Source organism: Chiloscyllium punctatum, chromosome 25 (genome assembly GCF_047496795.1).
Source record: "Chiloscyllium punctatum isolate Juve2018m chromosome 25, sChiPun1.3, whole genome shotgun sequence".
NCBI classification, from domain to species: domain Eukaryota; kingdom Metazoa; phylum Chordata; class Chondrichthyes; order Orectolobiformes; family Hemiscylliidae; genus Chiloscyllium; species Chiloscyllium punctatum.
In genome coordinates this window covers 62,366,612-62,390,138 of record NC_092763.1, presented here as the reverse complement: position 1 = coordinate 62,390,138, position 23,527 = coordinate 62,366,612, and the positions used below count along the sequence as shown (strand labels likewise).

Genomic DNA, 23,527 nt, shown 5'->3' with positions numbered 1-23,527 from the left:
AAGGGTGACCTTATAGAGGTTTACAAAATTATGAGGGACATGGATAGGATAAATAGACAAAGTCTTTTCCCTGGAGTCAGGGAGTCCAGAACTAGAGGGCATAGGTTTAGGGTGAGAGAGGGGAAGGATAGAAGAGACCTACTGGGCAACGTTTTTTTTTACACAGAGGGTGGTACGTTTATGGAATGAGCTGCCAGAGGATGTGGTGGAGGCTGGTACAATTGCAACATTTAAAAGGCATCTGGATGGTATATGAATAGGAAGGATTTGGAGGGATATGGGCCGGGTGCTGGCAGGTGGGACTAGATTGGATTGGGATATCTGGTCGGCATGGACGGGTTGGACCGAAGGGTCTGTTTCCATGATGTACATCTCTATGACTCTGACTGTAAATTCAAATAAGTCACAGCCTGCAGGAACTACTGAAGAAAAAGTAATTGCCTTCTTCATGTTTTGAAGGAGTTTTGGACTGAGGCAGCAGGTAGCTTTTGGGCTGGGAGAAAGTCTGCAGAGTTCTTTTCCTCACTCTCCAAAACTGGTTTCCAGTTCCATGCTGCTCAATCATCCAAGAACCGAACACACTGTTGTTGGCAAGCAACAAAGGCTCTGACACTGACAACTGTCACAATCTCACAGACCAAAAAATATCCCATTGACTGACTGAACGAGCCGCATCAGAACACACCCTTCACTCAAGATCGTCCACAATCTGAGCTTCAATTCCTACTTGATCAATCAGTTGTTCATTACGCCTGCCATGAATAAATTACTTGCTTTCAAAGCTGCAGATACACTTTCAAGTGCTTAAAACTGGACTCATTTCAGTCCACAGACTGTAAAAAAATACTAAAATAAAAAGAGAGATGACCTAACCCCATACAGTTCTATCTCTAAAAAAGCCTAAAATTCCAAATTCCCATCAGCTTTTGCTGAAACAGGCTAATCAAATATTATCCCTCTTTTTCTCAATAAAATCTTACGGCTACATTTGCCACACTGGCTTTAAGTTTTGATAGCAGCAGAAAGTACAGGCTGTGCGCTTCCTTTGATAATAAAAGCACTCTATCCCCAGCCGGCAGTGTTTTTCTGCTAAAACCAACCGTTCAGAGAAGGTATTATCATTGCAGAATCAGGTACTACAGAGGTTAATAGGCCCCCTCCTGTTCTCAAATGGCAAAGTGTTCTTGTAGTAGGTGCCAGACAAGCATTTGCTAGATAGATAAGTTCCGAGTATTCAGGTATTAGACAATTAATCCAGCACAGTGGACACAGAATAAAACAGGCAGCAAGCAAAAGCCGAGAAGATTCTCCCCCCACCCCCCACACGAAAGAAACATTGACAAGGAAGATTAGTGCATGGCCACATCACTGTCATCAAATTCCTGACAGATTATGTCGTAAATCACTTCAATCAAAATCATTGCAGGGTAGGACACAGTCGGACATATAATAGCTCCTATGCTCAAAACTTGCCGTGACCACTTTCCAGTGAGCCCTAATGGAAGGTGACTGGTCCCACCCTCATCTGGGAAGGAAGCTGAAAAATAAGCTGTCAATCGCTGACTCATTCCACTCCCATTCTTCGTGGCATGACACAAACGCAGAGTCGGAGTACAGACATGAGCCTAACTCCTCTCTCCATTCATGCTGAAGCACACGCTGTTAAAAGTGCCCACAAACTCGGTAACATTTTGGTGTGGATGGAGGTTGGTGCATATTGGTAAAAGCACTGTGCCAAAGACTTGCAGATTAAACTGTTCTTAGACTGTTGCTGTCCGAAAGCAGATACAAAATTATATACACAGGATTTTCTAAGAGTAGCAAACAAGTCAAAAGATCAGCCATGCACACTGAACAGCAGTCTTCAGGTGGATTGATCATTTGGGCAGAAAAATATTAAATGCACTTTAAAAAGAGACTATTGCCTTAAGGTTTATTTGCCACATCACTACACTTTGACATATCGTAGAAAAATACACAAAGTGTAATAATTACCCTTACCAGCAGGTTACGAGTATTATACTCCAACTCTTTCAGCCAGCTGAGGGGGTCAGGAATGCAGCAGAGACCGAAGACTTTCTTTTTATACATCTGCAAAATACAACACACCCCTCGAGTGAACTCACTGCCCTCATTTCATACTAGGGGAAAGGGGAGAAAGTTTGAACAGGAAGTGATTCACAATTTTAAATGAGAACACGTTGTTGCTGAAGATATTTTCCTGAAACACACACCATAAATAGGCATATTACATCAGACTGTAGGGATGGCACCATGCCAGAATTAGTTTGGTGGAGTTATTCTATGCTTTATACAGTAGCCCAGAGAGACCGGGAAAACAAAATCAGCATGACTTTAAGGTAGCAAAGGATGCAGTCTGTCTTTTTAATGTGTGGACTGTTGTGCTCAGCTGGATGCAATCCCACTGCTGAGCTAGAGGTTGTCGTTTCACAATCCACTCTAATCTGGAACACAAAATTTCCGGTCACACTCATTGCTCAGGGTTGGCTGCACTGTTGGGAGGAGCCATTTTGGATGGGATTCTGAACCAAGGCTCCCAGTGGGATACAGGTGATTCCGAGGCACTAATCATTGGAAAGTCTAGGAAGCTTCCTCTGGAGTTCGGGCCAAATTTTATCCCTGAAGGAATATAATAAACAGCTTGCCTACTCATCATCTTATTGTTAATTGTGGAAGCTTTCTGTGCCTTAACTAACTTTCCTGTTTCATACATTGCCATGACAACTAAATGCTTCATTTTGGGAAATCCTGCCTTCATAAAGGAAAACCGCTTTATGCGTAAAAAGCTACAAGTTACAAGGTCGGAGTTTAAATCTAAATGTAACTGATTATTTCAATTAATGCAATAAAAAGGTCATTCAAGGCAAATGGCTCAGCATAGTAAGTTGGTTTGTATTGTAAACTTTTCAGAGAACAGGATACAGACATGGCCACAATAACCAGCAACTTTGTAATCTTGGCTGGGACATAGGTACCATTTTATCAAACTCTTATGCTAACTCTGTGTGGTCACCAACTGAAGATCAGAGTTAATACCAATGTCATCTCGGTCTCCACGCCCCCCTCCCCAACTCAGTTGAAGCAAAATGCTATGCGACACAGTATACTTTTACCTCCTCCATCTTTATTCCAGGCCCCGCAGGGAGAGAGAATGATCGCCCATGTGCACAGAGACATGAGTTTGCAGTCTTCTCTGGAAGAGCAGTTTCTTAATGAATTATGTAGCCATTTTACAGGGAGGAGCATCCAGATACGGCGACATACATATTGATTGGGTAACCATTACAATCAGGGAGTGTCAATAGTAAAGATTAAGCCATCTATTGTTACACAATGTATGTTCTTAACCTTAACTAGTTTCACATAATGAATACTTTTCACCTTGTTAAACTGACCTTACATACTGAATGTTTCCAATATAGTTAAATGGCTCTACATAATTAATGCTTTTCCACCTTGTTAGCCTATTACCCTTTCCTCCAACACCCCTCTGTTAACTGCAAGTTCTTATCTGATCTGAGTCATACTCGGCTGAACCTCTCGTTTTGCAAAACTCAGAACTCAGCTCTTTCCCTGGATAAAAGCAAATTACTGCGGATGCTGGAATCTGAAACCAAAAGAGAAAATGCTAGAAAATCTCAGCAGGTCTGGCAGCATCTGTAAGGAGATAAAAGAGCTGACATTTCCAATCTAACTGATCCTTTGTCAAAGCTTAAAAAAAAAGGGAGGTATTTATATTCGGCTGAGAGAAGGTTCGTCATGGCTCCAGAAGCAAAGGTAACAATAAAGAGGTGATAATGACAGTGCAGAGAGAGATTATAGGGAGATTAGGAGCTGTGAATGACTAAGGCTGAAGCCAGTGTTATGTGACAAAATATGTGGGGGATGGGGGGGGGGGGGGGGAAAATGGGTGAAGCAGAGGCAAAATGGAAAACAAGGGAGAAGGGTAGCAAAGGGGAAGAGGAGGGGAAAAAGGTGATGAAAGAGTGGGGAGTGAGTGAAAGAGACAAAAATCAAGAAATAAGAGGTACAGAACAGTGGAAAAAAATATTTAAAAAGGTAAATAAAATAAATGAAATAAAATTAGAGCAGAATGAAAACAGAGGGGTTGAGATGGGATAATCATCTGAAGTTGTTAAATTCAATGTTGAGACCGGCAGGCTGTAACGTGCCTAGTCGGAAGAGGAGATGCTGTTCCTCCAGTTTGCGTTGAGCTTCACTGGAACATTGCAGCAGGCCAAGGACAGACATGTGGGTATGGGAGCAGGATTGGGTGTTGAAGTGGCAAGCCACGGGAAGGTCTGGGAAGTGACTGCATACAGACCGAAGGTGCTCAACAAAGCGATCACCCAGTCGGCATTGTGTCTCTCCGATATAGAGACCACTTTAGGAGGAACGAATGCAATAGACCAAATAGAAAAAGAGGTAGAGGTGAAACGCTGCTTAATCTGAAATGAGTGTTTGGGGCCTTGGATAGTGAGCATGGGAGAGGTAAAGGGGGAGGTGTTGCACCTTCTGCAATTGCAGAAGGTGTTTATCAGTATGAAGACAGTCACACATTTAACTGCAATAAATTGTGTCTGCCTATTTCAACGTTCTTTGAATTCTTGTCTGTTACTATGTTCACTATTTATGGCATTATCAAGTTTTATACAATCCATAAACTTCCAAAATCTACTGCCAAAATAATTCAGTCAATTACAAACAACAATCCATGGTCCTAAAGTCAAACCCTCAGGTATCTCATTTGGGTTATTCAATAATTGTTTTCTTTTAACAAATTGATATTTGGCTAATGTGAAACCTATCGTGAAAAATATCTCCAAAGTCTGAATCAGCAAGAAAACAACAAAATGTTTCCTGTGCTTTAGCAATTGAAGAGGCAGTTTCAGTTCAGATTTAAATCTCAAATATTCATGGGAAACAAAAGAATATTTAAAATATTTTCTCCAAATGAAACTTCCCAAATAAAACAGATGAAATTACAGTGGCAATTTTGGTAGAAATCAACATTCTTGAATTTGCAATATGAAGGGAGCCAATGAAGTCTTAACAATAATTAACAGAATTTAAACAGCTCAGCCTCAAGTTCTGATATTCTCTAGAAAATCTTAACAAAACATCAAACTCAAAATGCACTCTTCTTTTTGTGAACACTCTGCATTAAAAACACAGCAGCAAAGATATTATAATACAATACTCTCATCTGGTTAAAGCATGACCACTGTTCCTTTTGAGACAGGCATAGTAGAATTTCAAACAAATCAGGGGCTCAAGGCACTCAATTTGTTTTAAGGTTACAAGTTTGATAATTTCATAAATGACAATCTTGTACAATTTCAATGTTAAAACAAAATCTGCCCCATTACATAGCCCCCAAAACACATGGTTTTAATCAGGATCTCAATTCAAAACAAAACAAAAAAAAGTCACTTAAAAGGATTTTCTGAACCAGTATTTTAACAAACCAAAATTTTCAAACATCAAACACTCTCAGCTTGACACAATTTACATTGAAAGTGGAAAGTTTCAACCCAAGTATTAGTAATATCTTTATTTCAGCGTTCTCATTTTTTTTCCATCCTCTCACTGAAATTACCCTTATAAGAAAAGAGAAAACCCTCGCAGCGGACCACATGGCGCCGCAATCCAAGCCACTCCCTTCCCTCCAGAAGGAAGACTCACAGAGCCTCAAATTTCACCATTAGGGGACTTTAACCCCTTTCTCACTTTACTCCTCACGGGGGCTTGAATCCCACTTAAATACAGTTCGAATCCCAGCACAGCACGAAGGACTCTAATCACTCTTAAACCCATGCAGTAGACTTGATCCCCAATATCACAGAGGACTCTAACTTCAACCAAATCCACCCCAGTACCGTGCAGAGGGCTCGAACCACAAATCACCCCCCCCCCCCCCCCCACAATATAGCACAGAGGACTCGAACCTCAACCAAATCAACCCCAACGGACTCAAACTCCAGTACCATGCAGAAGGGTTGAACCTTAATCTCAAGGTCATACCCGATACATATTCTCACCAAGGGAAGGATTTCAACCCTACCTGAGTCAGCCGAAACCAGGTGAGAAAGGATTTAAAATGCACTAGTGATTTACTCATCCAAATCCAGCCATTTCCAATTCCACAGCCTCAGCAGCCTACTCAAACACAATGAGATCCTTCTCTGAACATGCAGATTGGAGCCAGATTAATATCTTTCAGCCTTAACTGGAGTTTTACCTCCTAGCTCATACCTTCAGATGAAAAAGGTCTGTCAACAGGCAGTGAAGGTCAATCATGGTAAGGCTTTAAAAATTCATCTGATATGGGATTGGGTTGGAAGTTGCCTGGAAACTTGTTCATGAGGGTCAATGATCAAATCCTGACCACATCCTGTCACAGGTTGGAATGTTGTTGTGAATATACCAGTATAGCTTCATGCCAATGACTGAAATCCACACCCAACCTTTAACAGCTTAACTAACCAGTCAAGCTGCTGCACTCCGTGAGGAGAAGGTAACCTGGAAGGTGGAGGTTAGCTTTGACAAGCTTAACATTCACAGTGAAATGAGCCAAACAGTCGCAATTTTAAAACAAAAAGCCACACTTTGTAAATTGGCAAGTCAGGAATGGTTTACAACAGATGTAGAACATCCTACTTAATACCCACAGTAAGTGAAAACTGTAAGCCAAATTAGACAAGATAGACAAATTGTTTGGAAGTACTGATTTCCTTTACACTACAGTGCAAAGGAAACAAGCATGTTAACCCAATCAAAACAAAATACCTCATTCCTTCTACCAAAAAATAAACATGTAATAAAGCAGTACTCCAAAAGAAAGCAGTACACAACACAATTGCACTGGATCAAGATCTATTTATGGGTTCCTTTATTGGTCAAAGTATGGAGTATAGGAGTTGGGAGGTCATGTTATGGCTGTTCAGTACATTGGTTAGGCCACTGTTGGAATATTGTGTGTAATTCTGGTCTTCTTCCTATTGGAAAGATGTTGTGAAACTTGAAAGGGTTCAGAAAAGATTTACAAGGATGTTGCCAGGGTTGGAGAAATTGAGCTATAGAGAGGGGTTGAACAGGCTGGGGCTGTTTTCCCTGGAGCATCGGAGGCTGAGGGGCGACCTTATAGAGTTTTATAAAATCATGAGGTGCACGGATAGGATAGACAGTCTTTTCCGTGGGGTGGGGGGTGGGGGGAGGGAGTCCAGAACTAGAGGATTTAGGGTGAGAGGGGAAAGATAAAATAGACCCAAAGGGCAACTTTTTCACACAGAGGGTGGTACGTGTATGGAATGAGCTGCCAGAGGAAGTGGTGGAGGCTAGTACAGTTTCAACATTTGAAAGACATCTGGATGGGTATATGAATAGGATGGGTTTGGAGGGATATGGACCAGGTGCTGGCAGGTGGGACTAGATTGGGTTGGGATATCCGTTCGAGTTGGACTGAAGGGTCTGTGCCTGTGTTGCACATCTCTGACTCAGGTCAGTGCTACTACAAATAGCTTTTTTAATTCAAGACAGACGTTGACAACCTGAAGCCGTAATTTCGTTAAAAAATTAACATTCAGTCCAAACATGTGCGGCCTATAAAAACAGAATCATTTTCAGATGTGGGGATACTAATGTGGCAGCCAACTGCTGGCAATGCTCTTAAAACCATTAAAATATGTAGGTGAGGGGAGCACCAAAATTTTATTTCCACTGGTTTGTAACGCTGCGTGCTGGGAAAAAATAATGGGCAACCAGCAGCCAAAGTGCAGAGTTCACGTGGCAGCAGGTGCTAGGCAAAACAGAAGAAGTGAAACATGATGTTCACTACAAGGCAGGAATGTTCAAGCTGGTTGTTTATTGGTTAAATCCCTACTCGAGTACAGGGTTTAGTCAAACACAACTATGGTTCTCAAGAGGCCTGATCACTAACAGAGATCAGTTGAAGTTGGGGGGGGGGGGGGAATGAAAATTTTGTACTTATCTGACTTCATTAGGAAACGGTTAATCTTTGACTCACATCAGAACTGCAGATTTTTATCTGCAATCCAAAGCTAAAACTAAACCATAAAGGCAGAACGAGGGGAAACAGGTTGAAACCAGCCAGATTCTGAAGAAATTCCTAGACATCCAGTGATTAACATGTGGAATGAGCATTCCAGTAGAATCAGAGATGAAAGATCTTGGGAGTTGTTTGTCAGATGGCAGCTTTGATGGAATGTTGAGGAGCATCAGAGCCCTCAGGTTATGTTGGATGAAGGTGGTGAGGTAGGCCACACTGCTGTCAGTTTTCTTTTTTCTTAAATTCTACCATGGGATACTTGCATCACTGGCGAGGTCAGTATTTAGGGTCAATCCTCAACTGCCAAGAAATGAAGTAATTTCCTAGGTCATTCCAGAGGGCAGGCAAGAGTCAACTGCATGGCTGTGGGTCTAGTCATATGTAGACCAGATCAAGTAAGGATGGCAGATTCCCTTCTGAGGGAACCAGCTAGTTTTTAGCGACAATTGATGATATTTCATGGCACCATTACTGACACTAGGTTTCAATTACAAATCTTGACTAGTTGAATTAAAAAGTTCCACCAGTCGCCATGAGGGAGTTGAACAAGTTTTGGGATTTCCTTTTTAAACTGTGTGGAATGAACTGCCAGAGGAAATGCTGGATGCAGGTTTAAAAGACATTTGGATAAGTTTCTGAATAAGAAATGTCTAGACAGAAATAGGCCAAGCACAGGCAGGTGGGACTAGTTTAGTTTGGAATAATGGTTGGCATGGACTGGTTGAACTGAAAAAGGTCTGTTCTGTACTGTATGGCCATGGTATCCAGGGACATTTAGGTTAGGTGGATTAGCCATGGGAAACACGGTTACAGGGATAGCATAGTGAGGTGGGTCTGGGTAGAATGCTGTTTGGAAGGTCATTGTGGACTTGATGGGCCAAATAGACTGTTTTCACACTGTAGGGAATCTAACCTAATCGTTTGGGGGCCTAGTCACTCATTAATCAGTGCCGTCCTTCCAAAACTGGTGCAGGTGCTGGGCCGGGCCAGGCCACAATCAGGCTTATGCTCAGTGAATGTCTAGGGATTTAAGTCAGGTGCTGCTACTGTGATGGGCAAGTTGGGAAAATCAATTGTGGGGATTCGAGGCAGCAACACAGGGATGCAGAGGGGATAATAACTGGACCTAACTCAACAGAGGATGAGCAACAATAGTACAGCACAGGAAAATGGTTTGGAGATGAAGACAAATTTAAGATATATAATAAAAGCTCAGCAGGGCATGCCAGGAAGAAGGGAACATGAAGGCTTAATGCTCAGAGGGGGCTCCATTACTAGACTCACTCTGCCAAGTGCAATCAGTGCTGCCCTCTATCCTCCTACGCACAATGAATATGCAAAATGGAAAATAGCTGCAACTACACTTGGAGCAGGAGGGGGAAAATGGGCTCTGTTTTAGCATTTGGACTCTACTTGTGAGGCTCAAGGGATATTTGCATTAATCAGACATTGACACAGTTCAGGCTGAAGGTATCTGTAATCATACTCTTGCTCTTGATGGAGTTCAGATGATTTGATGGGGGTGGGGGTCTCAGAGACTTATAAAATTCTAACAGGTCTCGACAGGGTAGATGTTGGGAGAACATTCCCAATGGTGGGTGTATTCAGAACCAGAGGATTTGGGGCGGATTGTTTAGGATGGAGACGAGGAGATATTTCTTCACCCAAGAGTGGTGAGCATTTGGAATTCATCACCACAGGAAATAGTTGATGCCAAAGCACACAATGTATTCAAGAGGCAGTGAGATATAGCACTTTAAGTGAATGGGTTCAAAGGTTATGGGGAGAAAGCTGGATTAGGCTATTGAGTTGGATGATCAGCCATGATTGGGATGAATGGCTGAGTGGGCTGGAGGGCTGAATGGTCGCCTCCAATGCTTTCATGTTTCCACATACCATACTTGCAAGGTGCATGCAGTGACCAACCATATGGGATACAAATCCTAGCCACAAGGAATGGTGACCATGACATTTACCATTACAGCCTGATCAGAGTCTTCTCTGTGAAGCAGAAGTAATCACATGTGACAAAACTCTGACCTGCGAGTCACAATTCACAAATACAATCCAAAATCCCTTAGGCTACACAAGAGCACAGAGCCGATTTCCTCTCATCTTGAATTGTAAGTATTCGCCAATATGCTCGAACACACAATGCTGCCATTCTTTTCCGATGGGCGGGGAGAGGGTGGAGTTGTTGACAGTGTTGGGATGGGGGTGGGTAAGAGAAGCCATCAGCAATCCCACTGCACTCATGCTCCTCCTCCATTTGCTCGTCATGGTTTGTGGTGTGTACACTCAATTAAATTGCCTTATACCAAAAGGCACACGTGAAGGCACTCCACAGCCCTCCTTGTTCCCCACTACTATGGAAGACTATCCTAAATCTTTGTTTTTGTGATGCGAATGCCGATTGCTCACAAAAATGTTAGAACCTGTTGTATTTCGGATATTTCCCGCACGGAGACATTGAAACAGTGACCGACATAGCCAGCCGCATGGGGGAATATTGTCATTGCGGCCACTGTGTCACAATCACTCACTGACTGTAAAACTATTGTTGCTCAAACAGCTTCCCTGTCTGTAACCTGGAAGTAAGTGCAGCGTTTTCTACTGTTTAATATCTTTGTTGTTGCTGCTGCCATTGAGTGAAGGTTTTCAACTGCTTGAATGCATTGCTGGCGTGCGGCACTCCCACATTGAACAGTGAACACCAGACATTAAGGAAAATATAGCAATTCCTCAGACAAATTTGAAGATGGCATGGCACTAAGGGCAGGGAAACTGTGTAGTTTGACTCATGTAACTCCCATCGCAACAGCTGTGGGATCAGACAGGCATCAAATGTGAAACAGCAATATGTTTTAAGAATAGGAGCTGGTGCGTGCAATAATATGCCACCATGCCAGCTGCGGGCCTTCAGAAGTGTTTCGTTACCATTCCCATCACTCACTGCACTACATAAAAAAGGCAGCTCCCAACTTGTGCATGACTGGCTTTAAAAATGGTGCCTGGAGGTCCCAAAGTGCTGAAGGCTTCTGTCATTGCTGAGCACGTGATAGTAGGAGCAGGGCGCCAGAAGGGTGTGGGGGCACAGCTAACAAGGAGAGGGGTGGAGACTTGCACAAGAAAACCCGCTACAGCTCATGGAGGGAAATCCTCTTAAAACTGACATGGGCCACCATGTTCTCTAAAGCAATTCCGTTTTTTTGATGCACCACATTCCTAAGTCAGTCCAGGGGAATATGTTCCATAATTATCTTATGCCAGTCAGAGTCCTGGGAGATTTTCCAATATCCAACTCACCAAAAAGTGTTTTTCCTTACACAAAAAAAAAAGGAGAGTAAACAGTTTCTTCCCACGTACATCAAGAGGGGGAGCTTTTGGAAAACCCAAGAGAGGAGACATCGGATCCATCCCAATCTCGGTTCCCACGACCCTTGCCAGGGCATTTGCTACACTGTCTCAAGAGGGTTGGAATATAAGAGCACCGTTGTGCTACTGAGACTTTATAAAGCTCTGGTTAGGCCCCATTTGGAGTACTGTGTCCAGTTTTGGTCCCCACACCTCAGGAAGGACATACTGGCACTGGAGCGTGTCCAGCGGAGATTCACACTGATGATCCCTGGAATGGTAGGTCTAACATACGAGGAACTGCTGAGGATCCTGGGATTGTACTCATTGGAGTTTAGAAGATTATGGGGAGATCTAATAGAAACTTACAAGATAATACATGACTTGGAAAGGGTGGACGCTAGGAAATTGCTTCCGTTAGGCCAGGACACTAGGACCCATGGACACAGCCTTAGAATTAGCGGAGGTAAATTCAGAACAGAAATGCGGAGACATTTCTTCAGCCAGAGTGTGATGGGCCTGTGGAATTCATTGCTGCAGAGTGGAGTGGAGGCTGGGACGCTAAGTGTCTTCTTGCTGTCACAAGGAATGCGGGTAAGTGGAGTTGAAATGCCCGTCAGCCATGATTGAATGGCGGAGTGGACTCGATGGGCCGAATGGCCTTACTTCTGCTCCTATGTGTTATGGTCCCAGTACCTGCAAATCTTGTGACATGTTCACAAACAATGATTGAGAGTACTGACTTCTATTTTGCACTTTGGGCACACTCCTACCTTCAACTTTGGAAGCCGTTCTGGTGCTATGTGGGCCCTATGAAGTATCTTCAATTGAATAGCTCGAGTGAAAAACCTAAAATATTTTTACAAAAAAAAAAACGGACATGGGGAGGTGATTTTTGGAAAAATTCCATTCAAGGGTCACAATCAGATTTGCAAATTCTTCCAGTTTAAATATAAATTCGTCAGACATTTTCTCGAAGATAAAAAGACAAAATTCACAAAACAAAATCTTCAAGTGCAAGCGAACTTTTTATGGGATCAAATTAAAATAAAAAAAGAGTAACAATACATAAATCGCTTGCAACTCACTTTCCTATTAGATGTGGCTTCCTGATTTGTTCTGGATCCCTCTACTTATAGTTAATTAATTGTAATTTGAAATTTGCTGACTCTCAGCAAGGAAATGTCATGAAGTAGCTTTGACTAAGTAAAAAGTTCAACAATAAATCTACTCGACCATCTGAACCAGCCTGGCACTGTTGGCACCACTCCAATACTTTCAGCATCCTGAAAGAGGTGGTAGGAAAAGGCCAAGAATAAGAAATGCAATTTAAAAACAAACAGATCTGTTCCCTCATCATTGCTGCAACCACCATGTTACTGCAGAGTGCAGCTACGGAGACCCTTTTATTGGCCCAAAGAAGATGAAAGCTCTTGTCAGTTTGTGTGCAACTTTACAAACCTAGCAACCGTTTAGTTAAGTTGCACTCAAACTGCCAAGAGCTTTCATTTCTTTCCATTTGAAGTGCCAGGTAACATTTAGCACAAAAAACCCCTAAACTCTCTCAAAACAGTTGGTGTTCTCCCAGTTATTGGCTCGTTTCTGCATCCTTCCTCCTATTTAAGCTAGGAGTGAAAAATGACATTTAATTAGGAACAAGATAATTCACCCTCCATACCTGCTCCACTAGGTACCATTGTAGCTCATTGACACTAGGGGCTGGTTAGCTCAGTTAAAACGATAAGAAATAGGAAAAGGAGTATTCCTTTCAGCTTCCTGAGCCTACTGCATCACTCAACAGGATCAATGATCCCACATTCCTCATATCCACTCTCCTGCCCTTTCCCCATAACCCTCAATTCCCCTACTGATCAAGGATTTATCTATCTCCGCCTTATATTTACATAAGGAACTCTGCCCCTTCAGCTCAATGGCAAGAACTCCAGATGTGGTCTCGCCAGCACCTTTCAGTTGCAGTAAGACTTCCAACTCGTGCTCGAACGCCCTTGAAGGGCCAACATTTTCAGCTTTCTTGATTAGTTACTGCAATTGTGTGTTCACCTTTAGTGTTTCGTGTAAAGCTCCTCACCCCCACGTCCCTTTGTATTGCAGCTTTCTGTAGTTTCTCTCCTTTAAATCATATTCTGTTCTCCTTTCCAAAATGAATACGTTCACATTTATCTAATTATATCCCATTTGCCAACTCTTAGCTGGATGACTGGTTTGTGATCAGATTAATACCAACAGTATGGATTCAATTCCTGCACTGGCTGAAGTTATGAGGAACTTTTCTTCTTAACCTCACCAGAGGCATGGTGACCCTCAGGTTAAAGCACCACCAGGCCCCTTAAGTGAGCAGCAGCCTTATGCTCCATTGAGACTACAGTGATTTTACTTTTTCATTGATCAATAGGGGCAGTCAGGGACCTGGGGTCAATTCCAGCCTAAAGTGATTGTCCGTGCAACTCCATACATTCTCCCAGTGTCTCCTCCAGGTGCTCCAGTTTCCTCCCACAGTTCAGAGATGTGTAGGTTAGGCAGATTGGCCATGCTAAATTCCCCATAGTGTCCAGGGATGTACAGGCTAGATGGATTAACCATGGGAATTGCAGGGTTCTAGGGATAGGGTAGAGGGGTGCGTCTGGATAGAATGCTCTTCGGAGGGTTGGTGTGGACTCAAATGGCCTGCTTCCATATTCTATAACTTCCTTAAACAAACCTTCCTGCACTATCATTTCCTCTATCCCTGGATTCCCTTCCTTTACTCTATGGCCCATTCAAATTACCTTTGTCGTTCCTCTACCAATCTCTTAGTCAGTACTGTGCAAGATTTCCGAACTTTGTGCTCAACTGAGTTGGCAAAGCTAGCTCAGATTGGGGGGTGGGGGAAATAAAACACTGAGCTGGAAAAAGCAGCAGAGGAGCAGGAGGGGCAACAATAAGTCAGAATCTTTCGTCAGGACATTGCTCCTCTGACGCTGCTGTGGTTTTACCAGTTCCGCACTTTATCGACTCAGACTTTCCAGCATCTGCAGTCCTCAATACCTCAAAAGTTGCTCACAACCAAGAACAGGGTCCAGGATTCACATGGTCAGCTGATAGTCACTGTTGCATAATTCCCATCCTAAACATAGCAAGTGACAGTGCAAGTTTGAGCCACACAACTAACATGAGCCACTTCAGAAGTGATTTACTGTGAAAGGCTAATAAGGCATCATTGTGCACATACATAAGAGTAACATAATCCAGTTTAAAATTGACTTGCAGTGATGTGTTTACAATTATAATCACAACAAGAGGAGAGGGGGTGGGGGAAGGGAAATAGAGTCTGGCTAAAATCACAAAAGCAAGCTAAAAGACGTTATCAAGTACCTGCTGTCGATCACTACCTTTCCTCTGGTATAAACTCATTATTCAAAAAATACAAAAACAAAACCAGGTAGCTCAATGCTTATTCTTTCCTAAATATTTCACTAAATCCATTGTGTTTTAAACATTTCGTTCCCTGGAAGTTAATGAACTGCTCTCATGTGAGATTTCCTTCATAATCTCTGCCCTCAGATTTAAACTTAAAGTAACATTTTTTATGGCCCAAGGTGCTGCACAGGAACATTTTAAAACAAAGTATAACACCAAGCCCCTTAGGGAGATATTTCATCAGTTTACCAAATGCTCAAAAAAGGGATAAGAAAGAACATACTAAAGCTTATGCCCTTGACAGCCACTAGCAATGGAACAATGAAATTATGTAAATTGAACATTTACCAGGAACAAACTGTGGCATTTCTTGCCAATTCTGCAATACAGGCTGAGTTAATCAATAAACTCAATTTGAAATTCTCAGTTTCAGAGCTCATGGACTTCACAAACAACATTTAGTATGCGTTGCAAAGCCCATGGTTTACAAAACCACTGCCTGATGAGTCTGTAATCTGAACTGAGCAATCTCATTATTTCAATATGTCAATACCTCTGTGGCAAGCCTGGTTAAATTCTGAACAGTGTTAAAAGTGTGGCGCAGATAATAAAATTGTCATGAGGGGTTGGACGTCAGACCATTGTTACTTAACAACCAAAAAAAATTCTTAAAAAACTTGAGACTTTTTTCTTCTTGTATTTGGATTAGAAATAAAAAACAAACCACTGTTCATATCTCCTTAATAAAACTTTGAGTACACACAGTCTGCAGCATTTAGCTTCATTTGGAGTCAGTGTCAGGAGCAAAGAAACCATACTTCTTTTTAAATTATATCTACAAGTGATACCTGATCTTGATCACACATTTGCTGTATTGGAAGTTTGACAAAAACAAAATTATAGAAAAATGGTTAGAAGGGAGAGAATGATTTTATAGTGTTTGTATAATTTGTGAGGGCTTGAAGTTAAAACTTGCACTAAATGCAGTTTGTTTTGACCATATTTTACTAATGGACACAAATGGCCTGACTCATGATTGAAACAAATTAAGTCTATTAAAATAAAACTTGTCACACATTTATAATTCTGACTTTCTCCGAGAAGAAACATGCACCATTGAACTCCTTGTTTGTGGTAGAGTGGCCTATTACAGAAAGATATAAAGACTTCATTCTCAGAAAGTAAACACATTCAAAATGGAATGAGAACAAATTCAAGCACTTTCTAAGGTTCATTTCTGAATTTTACAGCTGAATCTTATGACTTGCCTATATTTTGTTCCTTTCAGAAAGGAAAACGTTTCAGTTTGATGCAAAGGCACAAGGTGAAAACAAGTACCAACTCAAATGGAACTAGCTGGAAGGAAAAGCTGGAGATTTCTCAAAAGGTGGCTTTGAAACAGTCTTCGATAGATGAGAGGATGTCGTGAAAGTCTGAGCACAATGTGTCTTCAGGTCAGTTCTGAGGTTAAACTTTGACAGATAAGAGCTATTATGAAAGTCAACTTGCACAACATTTTTAACTTCCCTTCAATCCAGTCAACCAGCTCATTTTGTGAATATGAAGAAACTGGATGACATCTCCACCATTACCTCTCCTTATGCACTGAAGTATTTACCACAGCTTTTCAGTCAAGCGATACCTTAGAACATTCCATACACTCTTTAAAATGTCATCAAAACCCAAGGTATGTTCTGTATATTGCACAATTTAAAAGCAGGTCGTATGAAATCGGTGTCCATGACACTTGGGGATATGCTTCTGCAATTTACTCAGGGCTCTGTTTCAATAAAGTGCTCAGAAGAATTTTAAAACATATGCACTCCCAAGGAATGATTATTCCAATGTACCATTATCCAACAGCATCAGAACACATCTCTTGTATGGAACTAACTTTTTGAACTCGGCAAATTGCAAAGAACCCACCTGCTTGACAACATTGGAAAGTCAGGATATCGTTTCAATTTCTAGTTCCTGTTTTTACTATTAAAGTTAAATAACCCCCTTAAGGCACATGAATCACTATTCAAACAAATCCCTCACAGGTCAAACTGCCCAAAAGGAAGAGCCTTCCTTGGACTATTCTTGTCAATAATGACAATCTTATGTCAGACAAAATATCGTGTAGGATAAACTCAACGTGGAACGAGAAACAGATAATGCTTAGACGGATTTTCAGACATGCCAATTTTTCTCCTGCATTCTGCTTTTATTTCAGCTCTCAAGCATCCACTGTACTTTATTTTTATTCACTTTGTAACAGCAACATGTTGTTTCTAAGATGCTACATATTTAGTATTTCTTGGAGGTCTTAAATTTGAAAGAAAGATTGTGGAAAAACATGTTTCAAATTTCAGGAAAGTATCTGGACCAATTTATTTAAAAAGATAATTGATTGATCACTTTGGACTTGGGAGATTTTTATTTTAAAAAAAAAGCCCTTGCTTGAAATAAGACCGATGACAACTGCTTTACATCCATGCTGCAGTTGACAGAGTGTGCTTTATTTTCAAACAAAAACATCCACGGGAAATGGGAACCCTTGGCTAGGCCATCATTTCTGACCCATCCCTAATTGCCTAGAGGGCAGTCAAGAGTCAACCCACATTGCTGTGGGTGTGGAGTCACACGTAGGTGAGACCAACTAAGGATGGCAGCTTCTTTTCCTAATCAGATGGGTTTTTCTGACAATTGGCAATGGATTCATGGTCATTAGATTCCTAATTCCACACTTTTATTGAAGTCAAATTCTATCATCTGCCATTGTAGGATTTGAACCCGGGTCCCCAGAACAATACCTGGGTGCCTAGATTAAGAGTGACAATACCGCCACACTGTTGCCTCCACTGATATCTGAATTTGTGGGAAATGAGGAGCTTTTGATGAAAGGCTGCCAAACTGATTTCTCTAAATTTTAAAAGAACGCTCTCAAGTTCAAGCAAAACCTACTCGTTTATCTGGGCAAGAGGCTGAAGGAACTTCTCAGTAGTGTACATCCTAAGCAAGCTGTGTCTGAAACAATTGTGCATGTTTAGTGACTTGAGTTCCAGTGTCAGAACATTAGAATGACAGGCTTAAGCCCATTCTATGCCTTTCTCTTTTTTGCAATGAAGAATGCCCTGCACGACCAGAAAATGGTGCTTTGAGTAAATAAACCTCAGCAGAGAGAGATCAGGTTTTTTTGTGCATGCGTGTTGCTTGTCTGTGTGCGTGCGGAAAGATATGAATCCGTAGCAGATGCACAGAAGTGATTGACAAGAATGGCTTCAGGGATGAGAAACTTCAATTATGAAGATTTGGGAGGTTTGACTATTCACCTCAGAGAAAAGATGGTCAAGAGGAATTCTAACGAAAATTTTCAAAATCATGTGAGGGCTGGATGGAGTAGATAGCAAGAAACTATACCCACTTGTAAAAGCATCAAGAGCAAATCTTCAGAGTTTTAAAGTGTATGGCAAATGTGATGCAAAAATAAAAACAAAACCATTTCACATCGGGTTGTTTCTGTCTGGAATCCCTGGAAGTGTGGTGGTAGCAGAGTCAATTGAGGCATTCAAATGATTATTTAAATAACATGCAAGAGTATGGAAAAACTGGAGCAGAATGGCACTAATTCAGGCTGCTTAGTTGGACAGCAAGCAGAGATATGGTCTCCTTCTGTGCCATAACTATGCTGTAAAGAGTTTCTAAGAAATTAACCACTTTGAAAGTTCAAGTTAAGAATAAAAGCCCCACAAGAGCACCATCTTAATAACATGTCTACAAGAGACCTAACAATTAAATTTCAATGTGATTTTGCTCAAGGGGTTTGCATTTATTTATCTCCAATCTTCAAACCCGTTTCAACACAGTCAGCAAATGCTGTCACCCTGCAACACTCATTCCTTACAATTCAAGATTGTTCGGGTGATACTTCTGCTACGATGATAATATTTCAGGGGTCAAAGTAGCTGAACTTGTTTTTAAACATGCACAATGTCACTGACAATGCATGGAATGCAACACAAGAGGTATTCTGATATAGTATATTGAGGAGGCAGTTTGCAAATGCTATCTTTAGCTTGAAAAGCAATTTGTATATTCAGGCTATCTGCTTTAATGGACATACAGAATACAGTCAGTCATTGATTTTAAGACTATAAATCGTCAGTGAAGAGCATAACACGGATGTTAGTTGTTTAACAGAACCTCCTGTGTCAGTCAAACTCTACACAGGAATATCACTGCAACATAGCAATTAATCTAGTTGTATCCAATGCGACAATTTGAGAATGGAGAGGAAGGGATATTGTAAGCTGCCTGCGTGGCAGTTACCTCAATTATATGTCCTTCATTTTCCATAATACGTTTTGCAATTCTGCTGTCTGAGTAGAGTTCAGATAAAAAGAATGCATTTGCAAGACCAAACAGCCATATCTAATTTCAAAAGAGGTTACATGAAGTCAGCTATTCTTGGAATAATACTAGCTTGTGGCTAAACTCTGAACTTGAGGCTTTCAGAGGCAATAAATCATCAGCCCAGTTACAAACCACAGACCTATTTTCCTGATGAAAGTTCAAACAGTGTTTCTACTTGTTTTTAAGTTTCATACCATTTTAATGGGATTTTTGAACATTTAAATCTTTTTTTAGAAAATTTAGAACATTTATCGCATTGTTAGACCCAGGGATTGTTTTTGCTGAAGAGGACTCAGAGAGGAAAGGGTTTAAATGTGCTGCAGCTCTTTTAATAGTACGTATAATCACATCCTGAAATGTTCTGGGGGAGGTGGAGTCGCTTGTTGCTATTGTAGTGAATTGAATTGGTCTTGCTTGCAGGCTGCTGGATACTGTTGTTAAGTGGGAAGGATGGCTTTTGCGATCTGCACCTGCAGGCACTGGGTGGGAAGATGTGTGTCGTATAGAGTGGGGTGAGCGATAAACTGCCTGCTGATTGGCTGGGCAGGCAGCACTCAATTGCTGGCAGAGCAAATAACCTTAACACAAAGCAGGGAAATGAAATATTGAGCAGGAGCACTGAAACCAGGAACCTGCTGTCAACCAGCATTAGATAGATTAATGAAGAAAAATAGAACTCTATTCACTGCTGCTTGCAGAGGTTGTGTTTTGACCCAACTTTTCCGATAAGCAATCAAAGATCAGTAATAGTAGTGTGGGATAATTACAGAAAAAGAGAAGCTACTCAGTTCGTTTTAGTTTGCTCGCCCAGAAACAATGTTGCACATTTAAATCTTCTCTCTCCCTGTTCGGCCCCCCTCAATATTCCATGGCAGATGTCTCGTGTTGCATTCCATGCATTGTCAGGGACACTGTGCATGTTTAAAACACAAGTTCAGTTACTCTGACCCCTGAAATATTATCGTAGCAGAAGTGTCACTCTAACCTTATTGAATTGAGGAAGGAGTGATATAGCAGGGCTACAAGCTTTTGCTGACTTCATTGAAAAGCAAGAGGCATATAGATGTACAGCACGGAAACAGACCCTTCGGTCCAACCCGTCCATGCCGACCAGATATCTCAACCCAATCTAGTCCCACCTGCCAGCACCCGGCCCATACCCCCCCAAACCCTTCCTATTCATATGCCCATCCAGCTGCCTTTTAAATGTTGCAACTGTACTAGCCTCCACCACATCCTCTGGCAGCTCATTCCATTCACACACCACCCTCTGCATTAAAAAGTTGCCCCTTAGGTCCCTTTTATATCCCACCCCACCACACCCCCCCGAACCTATGCCCTCTAGTTTTGGGGTCCCCCACCCCAGGGAAAAGACTTTGTCCATTTATCTGATTCATCTTCATTTAAAGATCAGAAATAAACAAATGCAAACCTTGAGCAAAAACAGTGATCAAAATTTTGCTCTTTGATCTTTCATAGATATTGATATTAAATAGGGTGCTTTTCTGAAGCTGTTATTACTTTGATATTTTAAATTAGCTTCTTAGAACCTTTTCACAGAATCTCAAAATCGTTATGGCAAAGGAGACCATTTGGTTCATCTTCATTAACACATGCCCAATCCTAACATATTCCGACTCGGTTGCTTTTGTGTTAATGCCTCAGCGCAGTAGAGTCAGAGAGCATGGAAAAAGACTCTATACACCAACTCGTCTATGCCAATCAAAATTTCTCAAGTAAACTTGTCCCACTTGCTTGCATTGGGCGCATATCCCTCGAAACCTTTCTTAAATCATGTACTTGTCCAAATGTTTTTTAAATGTCACAACTGTACTTGCATCTACCATTTCCTTTGGCAGTTCATTCCACATATGAACCACTCTATGAAAAAATTGCAGCTCAGGTTGCTTTTAAATCCGCACCCCCCCCCCCCCCTTAAAAATATGCCCTCTAGGTTTGAAATCCCCCACCCTTAGGAGCAGACTCTTGCTATTCACCTTACCTAGAGCCCTCGTGATTTTATAAAGCTCTAAGATCACCCCTCAAGCTCCTATGCTTGAGTGAATAAAGTCCACAGCCTCTCCTTATAACTCAAACCCTCCAGTCCTGGCAACATCCTGGTAAATCTTTTCTGAACCCTCCAATTTTATAATATTCTTCCAGGAGCAAGTGGTCAAAGCAAGCTACAAAGCAGTAGCAGAAAATGCTAAAATGAACAAAGCTGTTAACATATCTGACATACATCACTCACAAAGAGGAGATAAACTTGAACTGTTTGTCAACTTCTTTATATAGATTGTATATTAGAGCTTTTACGACCTGAAAATCTAAAGAGGTATGAATTATGTTGTAGACTCAAACCACTGGATACAACATATTTTATCTCAACAGAAAATTTCAAAAGTCCATCTCCCCATATTAGTCTCAAACCTGGTGCTACAGGCAACCATTCCACTGGAATTTTGACAAAGTTGTCATCAGAATTTCAAAAAATTGTTTAATCTTTCTTTCATAGCATATTCCATGCATGCTACTTCAAACGTCAGACAAATACCGGGTCTAATTTTCGATGTTTAACCAAGGAATAGTGTGTAGTTACTTAATGATACATCCCCCACAGCAGATAAGACTAAAACTGGCAGGTCTCCCTATTTGAATCGCCAGTGCAGTCAATGACCGATGATAACCCCCTGCTATCGTCTGTAGAGATTGGCTGTTAAAATGCAAGGCAGATGCCTTCTTCAAGCAATCAACTGACAGGCAAGCAGTACTCACAATGAGCACTATTCATACATAAAATGATTATTCATATTGCAAATTGTATCAGTTGGTTTATACCTCAATTACAAAAGACAGCAGATCTCCAGCTTACCAAGGTTTCCCTACCCAGGTTTTCTTCTAAACTGTTTGTCACTTACTAGTCCAGAAATTACAATTTTTACAGATTGTTATTCCCACTGGTCTGCCCTTAGACTTTAGGGCAGTGTAATCTATGCAAGAGGTGAAAGAGAGATTGAAAACATTTGCAACATTACCAGGAAATAATCTATCCAGCAATTATTGGCAAAACTATTAATTTGACCTGACCTCTTTCAAGCCTCATGTTAAGCACTTACCAAGAAAATTATTCAAGGTCAAACAGGAAAGAGTAAAGAAACTAAATTGAAGAAACTCCTTCTAAACTGAAGCACGTACCAGCACAGAAACAATGAGTCAGATGACCCCATGTGTGCTGAAATTTCAGATTGTGATGACCAGCAAGACTTATATAAACTTGCACAAGATTAGTAAATCGGCTACCATAAATATTTGGCAATCTTGGACTCAAAAAATCAAGTTTTGCAGGCATTGGTTCTCCATTTTCCCACTTAATTTTCCACTTTTAGCCCCTCCGTGGGCAGCAACTCTGGATGACAATGGCCACCACCACCCCCTCCCTGACCAAAACCTAACTGAACAACCACTTTTTAAGGAAGTTAAAAATAATACCAGGTTATAGTCGAACAAGTTTATTTGGAAGCACTAACGTTTGGAGCACTGTTCCTTCACCACCTGAAGCAGCAGCAGCACGTCGATAGCTAGTGCTTCCAAATAAATTGGTTGGACTATAACCTGGTGTTGTGCAAATTCTAACTTTGTCCACCCCAGTCCAACACCAACTCCTTCAAACCAGGACTTTTTAGGAAAAATGTCATTAGTCGTATCAATTGTGAAAAATATCTTCATTATTCTTGTTCTTGCATGCACTTGCACACAGTTGAAACCACAGTTTCACACCTATCCCTCGAGCCTCTGGGACCAGCTACTGCACTGGCTACCTGGGCACAGTTTCAACACTAAAAAAAACTGTACTGCGCCTTTCAAGGATATAAAAATTGGACAACCATGTGCACCTTTCACACACATTAGTCACACAAAAGGGCAAAGTAATTTGATAACCACTGGTAAACAACATTATTGAATTAAACACAATGTGTTGCCAAGAACCAGGTCTAGAGTAATAACATCTGCCAGAACAGTAGTCAATGCTTATACACTTTAAAAACTTACAATTATCATAAATTAACCAGCAGCCAAAGTTACTGTGCATCTGAGAGGGAGCTAAATGAGATGAAAATATACTCCTGTCACAAAGGTTTCTGTCAATTTAAATAGTCGAACCTGCTACCAAAAGAATTGCAATTAGGTAGGATTAATGGAGGAGGGTGAATTGGCCATGCAAATTCTAAGGGAATGGAATTCAATCCTGGAAAATAAAATTATGGGTCT

At 41.3% G+C, this 23,527-nt stretch overlaps 1 protein-coding gene across 9 annotated transcripts in view; it reads right to left on the bottom strand.

Annotated features, from left to right (window-relative positions):
- The window catches only part of acsl4a (acyl-CoA synthetase long chain family member 4a), an 85,235-nt gene that overhangs the window by 50,284 nt on the left and 11,424 nt on the right, over positions 1-23,527 (bottom strand). For 4 of the 9 annotated variants that reach the window (XM_072595391.1, XM_072595390.1, XM_072595393.1 and 1 more), the window contains one exon: positions 2,002-2,091. The exons of 4 other annotated variants lie outside the window; for them this stretch is intronic. The gene's annotated coding sequence lies outside the window, so the exon portion shown is untranslated. Of the gene's footprint in view, positions 1-1,995; positions 2,092-23,527 lie in introns of all 9 variants that reach the window. One more of the 9 variants, XM_072595392.1, reaches the window with a different exon arrangement.